The sequence below is a fragment of the Neovison vison genome, chromosome 11 (genome assembly GCF_020171115.1).
Source record: "Neovison vison isolate M4711 chromosome 11, ASM_NN_V1, whole genome shotgun sequence".
Lineage (NCBI taxonomy): Eukaryota > Metazoa > Chordata > Mammalia > Carnivora > Mustelidae > Neogale > Neogale vison.
In genome coordinates this window covers 178467457-178473691 of record NC_058101.1, presented here as the reverse complement: position 1 = coordinate 178473691, position 6235 = coordinate 178467457, and the positions used below count along the sequence as shown (strand labels likewise).

General features: G+C 49.6%; 1 pseudogene; it reads left to right on the top strand.

Moving 5' to 3' along the window:
• Nucleotides 1-4568: 4568 nt before the first annotated feature.
• Nucleotides 4569-5998, top strand: LOC122919271 (annotated as a pseudogene).
• Nucleotides 5999-6235: the final 237 nt, after the last annotated feature.

Below are 6235 nucleotides of genomic sequence, written 5' to 3'. Positions count from 1 at the left end.
ATTCCCTGCCTTTCACAGCTTCTGGTAGTCCCTGGCATTCCTCAGCCTATAACCATATCACTCTGGTCTTCAAATCTCTCTCCACTCTGCTTTCATATCTCCTTCTCCTCTGTGTCCACAGTCTCCTTCGGCCTCCCTTTCATAAGGCTATATGGGATTTTATTTGGAGCCGACCTGGGTAATCCAGAACAGTTTCCCCTTCGCAAGATCTTTAACTTAATCACGTCTTCAGAGACATCCTCCTCCCCCACACACACATACACACTTTTTTTCCACATAAGGTGACTAGCACAGGTTCCGGGATTAGAAAGTGGATCTCTTTCGGAGGCCATTTTTTGGCCTACCTCAGTTCTCTTGGGATTTTCTTATTCCAGTCACCTTCTCAGTTGCTCTCCATAAAGCTAGATGGCCTGGTCTCTGCCTGCCTCCCACCAATGAGGAAAGCCAGGCATCGGTGGCCAAGTAGATTCCTCTCCACAAAGTACAACAGCCGGGCTTAGGTGAGGGCTCCGTGGATATTTAATCCATCCTCTGCATCGGTTCCCTGTCTTTTGTAACACAGATCTATGAAAAGTATCTTTTTAAAGGGCATGTTCAAAAGGATGGGGTTGTTGCCAATTTTTTATTTAGCCAAGTGAGAACACCCAACAAAAATCCTACCGTATATATTTTCACTCATAAAAGAAGATATCTTAATTCTACTAAACTAAGAAAGATGTATCTCAGAACAAAGCACGGTCCTGCAGAAAAGACTGTGGGCCAACTTACACCTTCAATCCCCCATGCCCTTCTTCTTTTCAGCGTGCCCAAGGCCATAACAGTGCATTAAGGACCTGCAGTAAAAAAAAATAATAATAATAAATAATTAATTAAATAAAAGCAAAACAACTCTGGACCAGGGATCCACTTCCAGCAAATGACCCAGTTGAGCTCCTTCTAGACAAGAGGGTCATCATCAGCTGTGGTAAGAGGCCTTATCATCACCTTCCTGCCCCGTCAGAAACATTCTCAAGCCCCTGAGGTGAGTGGGGGCACCCACCCAATCAGGCTCCACCAGGTGAAAGAAGCTAGCGGACAGGACACACACCCTGCTTGCCAACTTGGGACCGTTGTCTCTCAATCGTGGAGCTCAGCCAACAGCCCCGGAATGCTGCCTGCGCTGTGGTTGGGGTTTTGTCCTTTGTAAAGACGTACGGGACACAAAAGAATATGATATTCCACCTCCACCTGCTGAACCCTTGCTGGCCTTTTTTCCTCTCTCACCCTGAAACTACAGTGCAGTAATTATAGATAAAAACTGAACAAGGTCATCACAGAGCAATAATAATAATAAGGAAAGACTTTGTTCGGAGACTCTTACTCAGCCTTCCAGTGTGTCAGTCTCCACCCCCTCTACTCTTTTCCCAAGGAGGGTGAGAAATTCTGCCCCAGGCCCCAAACTTGGCCTGGGAGAGTATGTGAGGTTACCTGACCTGACCACTAAGATGGCCTCAGGAAAGCACAGCAGATATATCTTCCTTGCCCTACGCCTTGAGCACTTTGAAGCTTGGGATTCGGTTTCTATTATCTCCTCTGTGCTCCTCCCAGTTTCTCATTTGGAACCACAGAGGCAGGATAAGAGACAAAAGCAGATGCTGTCTATACCAAATCCAGACCAGTGTGACCACACAGAAAGCAACACACCATCTCACAGTCTGTCAAAGAGTGGCCAGCACGGGGCTTCCCTTGTCACCTGACTACATAACCCTCTGGGCAAACTTCTTGCCACAAAGGGCCACAAGAGGGGCAGAGCCCACCGTGGGCAGTGAGGCCAAGACAGTCTGGCCAGTCACTTCATCCTTTGGTACGAAAAGAGGCTCTAAACTCCATCAGCTCGAGGAAAACAGAAAAATAAAAATAAATAAAAATTTAAAAATTAAAAAACAGGGAAATGAGTATAAGAGAATCCATTCTACAAAAATATGAACACTAGCTGCCAGACACAGCCCTCAGTGGGGGGAGTGCAGAGAGGGACAAGGTGCAGTTCTTGTCCTCAAGGAGGTCACACTAGAGAAGGGATGCCATGGGAACACACCATGTATTGTAATATGGGCTGTGATGAACATGTAGACAGAGCACAAACAGAAAAAGGGCATCTTCGTTAGGGTCCCCAGAAGCAGACCCTGAAGCAAACATTCAGACCCTGAAGCAATACGAAGTCATTATTGGCAGGTGGGGGTCGGGGGGGCAGGGGTGGACAGAGATTATACTGATAAGGAAGTGGGGAAATGAGAAAGAGAGGGTCAGAACCACTAAGGGATGTGTTATCAACCAGTTTCTTCCATGGGCAAGGGGAGTGTCCTTGCATGGGTAACCTCCCCCCGGGGGGCTGTTGTAGAGAAATGCCTCAGAAATGCCCCCCCTCCGAAGGGTGAGGGAGCTGGGGGGGTTGTCTACCACCTCCCATCAGTTACTGGGAGAGGGCTGCTCCGGGGGACATAGCCCCCAACATTTCCAACCCACCCTGTGCATGTAGAGGACAGACAAAGAAAGCCCCTAGGAAAAGAGTTGTGGGGGCTAACAGTGAGAAGTCAGGCTGGTGTATCCAAACATGGCCGATGCCCGGGGGTAACAGGAGGGTCACTGATGGCAGCTGCTGTAGACCCACAGCTTCTAACCCGAAGTAGAGGAGGAGGGGAGGAAAGTGACAAAGCGGGGTTGGCATTGGAGCGGGGCCTTGGAAGATGGGTAGGAGATCGCCGTGCAGAGTTGAGCGGGGGGATCAGGGAGGGAGGGCATTCATCCCACAATGAGGAAAAAGCAGGAATAGAGAAACAGCCTGCAAGTGGGCTAGGATTGCTGCTTCTGCATGGACAGGAGATCCAGACAAACAGCCAGAGGAGCGGCTGACAGGGGCCACGCCCACAAGCTTGGCATTCCTGCAAACAGAGAGCCATCGTGGCCTTTCCATCAGAAAGTTACACCAACTCAGACAAAGGCTTAATGAACTTCCTGGTCCCACGCCAGGCAATCCACGCCATGACTCAACTTCGGGAGGGCAAGACCAGGGTCATGTGTGTTCTCAGCAGTGCCGAGTCCATTGGGGAAAAAACTCAATGTCAACCCAAGGCTTGAGTGCACTAGCTAGCACATGGGCTTCGTAGACTAATGAAACTAACTCCTCATAAAACAAACAGCTGAGAGAAGCAATTAAATGAATGAAAATAAAACAGACTCGCCAAAGCAATGGCATGGTCCTGCACACGGGGGACCTGACATTCTTTGGAAATAACAGGCTCCTGTTTCCAGGCAGCCGGGAGCTGCCTCCACAAGGTATCCACCAAGCCAGGGCACAGCTTCTCTGCTTGGGGAACCCGCTACCTGGGGACTGCCCAGCAGACGGCAGCACCCTTGCTCCGGGATCCTTGGCCCCTACCCTTGCAGGGGGCAGTAGTCCAGGAACAGGAGATTCTCTGTCATTGTTTTTGGGGACGTTTGTCCTGTCCTTTCACGTATCATCCCACCCCTTGAGTTAAGGAAGGAACAAAGAATCAAAGCCTTGCCCAGCCCTGACATGCATGTTCTCATTCATTACAGCCAAGCTGCGGATACCGGTTATGTGCTGCTTAGATTTCATCCAGTTTCCTCCATTATTGAGTCAGCTGGCTAGGGGCTTGGCTCCCGATGATACCTTCACAGCTGCTACCGCACAGGTTCAGGCAAGACAACTGATTTCAAGAGATGAAAAGAGGGGCACTTGGGTGGCTCAGTCATTAAAAGCGTGATCCTGGGGTCCTGGGATTGAGCCCTGCATCAGGCTTCCCTGCTCAGCAGAAAGCCTACTTCTCCTTCTCTCACTCCCCCTGCTTGTTTTCCCTCTCTGGCTGTCTCTCTCTCTCTCTGTGTCAGAGAAATATATAAAATCTTAAAGAGAGATAGAGAGGGGAAAAAAAAAAAAGAAAAGGAAGTTGTTAGAGATCATTTCTGGTCCCAAGGCCTGGTTCTGATCTGTACAAAGGCACTGTGGTCGACAGACTTCTAGAATGGCCCCAGTGAACCCCACCTCCTCATACTTGTGCCCTCGTAAACTCTCTTGAGCTCTGCCTGGACCTCATGACTCACTTCCAGTGAATAGCATTCAGCCAAAGTAATGATATGTCACCTCAGAGATTAACCTCATGAAGGCTGGGAGCTGTTGTGTTCACTCTCTTTTTCTCTCATTCAGATGGAGCAAAACACCATGTCATGAGGAACTCTCTGGACAAACCCACGTAACAAGGAACTGAGGGAAACTCCCACCAATATCCAGTGAAGAACTGAGTTCTGCCAAAAGCCACCTGATGAGTTTGGAATGGAATCCATCCCTAAGCTGAGCTTTAAGATGACTGCCGTCCCTGCCAACACCTTGACCACAGCCTTCTGAGAGACCAAAACACAGAGGGCTCAACTAAATGGTACTTGGATTACTGACCCACAGAAACTATCAGAGAATAAATGTGTTTTAAGTTTCTATGTTTTGGAATAACCTGTTACACATCAATAACTAATACAGCCGTTTCAGTGAAGAAGATAGTGAAGGACTGACCCCCTTTCTCTGCGGAATCACCATGGCGGCCGGGACCCTGTACACATATCCTGAAAACTGGAGGGCCTTCAAGGCCCTCATTGCTGCTCAGTACAGCGGGGCTCAGGTCCACGTGCTCTCCGCACCACCCCACTTCCACTTTGGCCAAACCAACCGCACCCCTGAATTTCTCCGTAAGTTTCCTGCAGGCAAGGTTCCAGCATTTGAGGGTGACGATGGATTTTGTGTGTTCGAGAGCAATACCATTGCCTACTATGTGAGCAATAAGGAGCTGAGGGGAAGTACTCCCGAGGCAGCAGCCCAGGTGGTGCAGTGGGTGAGCTTTGCTGATAGCGACATAGTGCCCCCAGCCAGTACCTGGGTCTTCCCCACCTTGGGCATCATGCACCACAACAAGCAGGCCACAGAGAATGCAAAGGAGGAAGTGAGGCGAATTCTGGGACTACTGGATGCTCACTTGAAGACGAGGACTTTCCTGGTGGGCGAACGTGTGACACTGGCTGACATCACAGTTGTTTGCACCCTGTTGTGGCTCTACAAACAGGTCCTGGAGCCTTCTTTCCGCCAGGCCTTCCCCAGTACCAACCGCTGGTTCCTCACCTGCATTAACCAGCCCCAGTTCCGGGATGTCTTGGGGGAGGTGAAACTCTGTGAGAAGATGGCCCAGTTTGATGCTAAAAAGTTTGCAGAGAGCCAGCCTAAAAAGGACACCCCACGGAAAGAGAAAGGTTCTCGGGAAGAGAAGCAGAAGCCCCAGGCTGAGCGGAAAGAGGAGAAAAAGGCTGCTGCCCCTGTTCCTGAGGAGGAGATGGATGAATGTGAACAGGCATTGGCTGCTGAGCCGAAGGCCAAGGACCCCTTCGCTCACCTGCCCAAGAGTACCTTTGTGTTGGACGAATTTAAGCGCAAGTACTCCAATGAGGACACACACTCTCTGTGGTGCTGCCGTATTTTTGGGCGCACTTTGATAAGGATGGCTGGTCTCTGTGGTATGCTGAGTACCGCTTCCCTGAAGAGCTCACCCAGACCTTCATGAGTTGCAACCTCATCACTGGAATGTTCCAGCGGTTGGACAAACTGAGGAAGAATGCCTTTGCCAGTGTCATCCTCTTTGGAATCAACAACAGCAGCTCCATTTCTGGAGTCTGGGTCTTCCGAGGCCAGGAGCTTGCCTTTCCGCTGAGTCCAGATTGGCAGGTGGACTACGAGTCATATACCTGGCGGAAACTGGATCCTGGCAGCGAGGAGACCCAGACGCTGGTTCGAGAGCACTTTTCCTGGGAGGGGGCCTTCCAGCATGTGGGCAAAACCTTCAATCAGGGCAAGATCTTCAAGTGAACATCTCTTGCTGTCACCTAGTTGCCTGTACCTGCCCTTCAGGGAGATGGGGGTCATTAAAGGAAACTGAACATTGAAAAAAAAAAAAAAAAGATAGTGAAGGACTATACAGGCACATTAAGAAAGCTTAAGACCAAGAAAAAGTCTAAACTTTTGCTATTATAGACCTAGGGCAGAGATAGGCCTTCCCCACAGACAGCCAGGCTTCTGTAGAATGTTAAACCAGAGACATTGGAAAAGCCCCCTACCCCCACAAAGCAGTCCCACTCCTTGATATACTGACTCAGGCTGAAATTTCACAATTACTCTTTCCTTTGCCTTAAAATTCTCTTT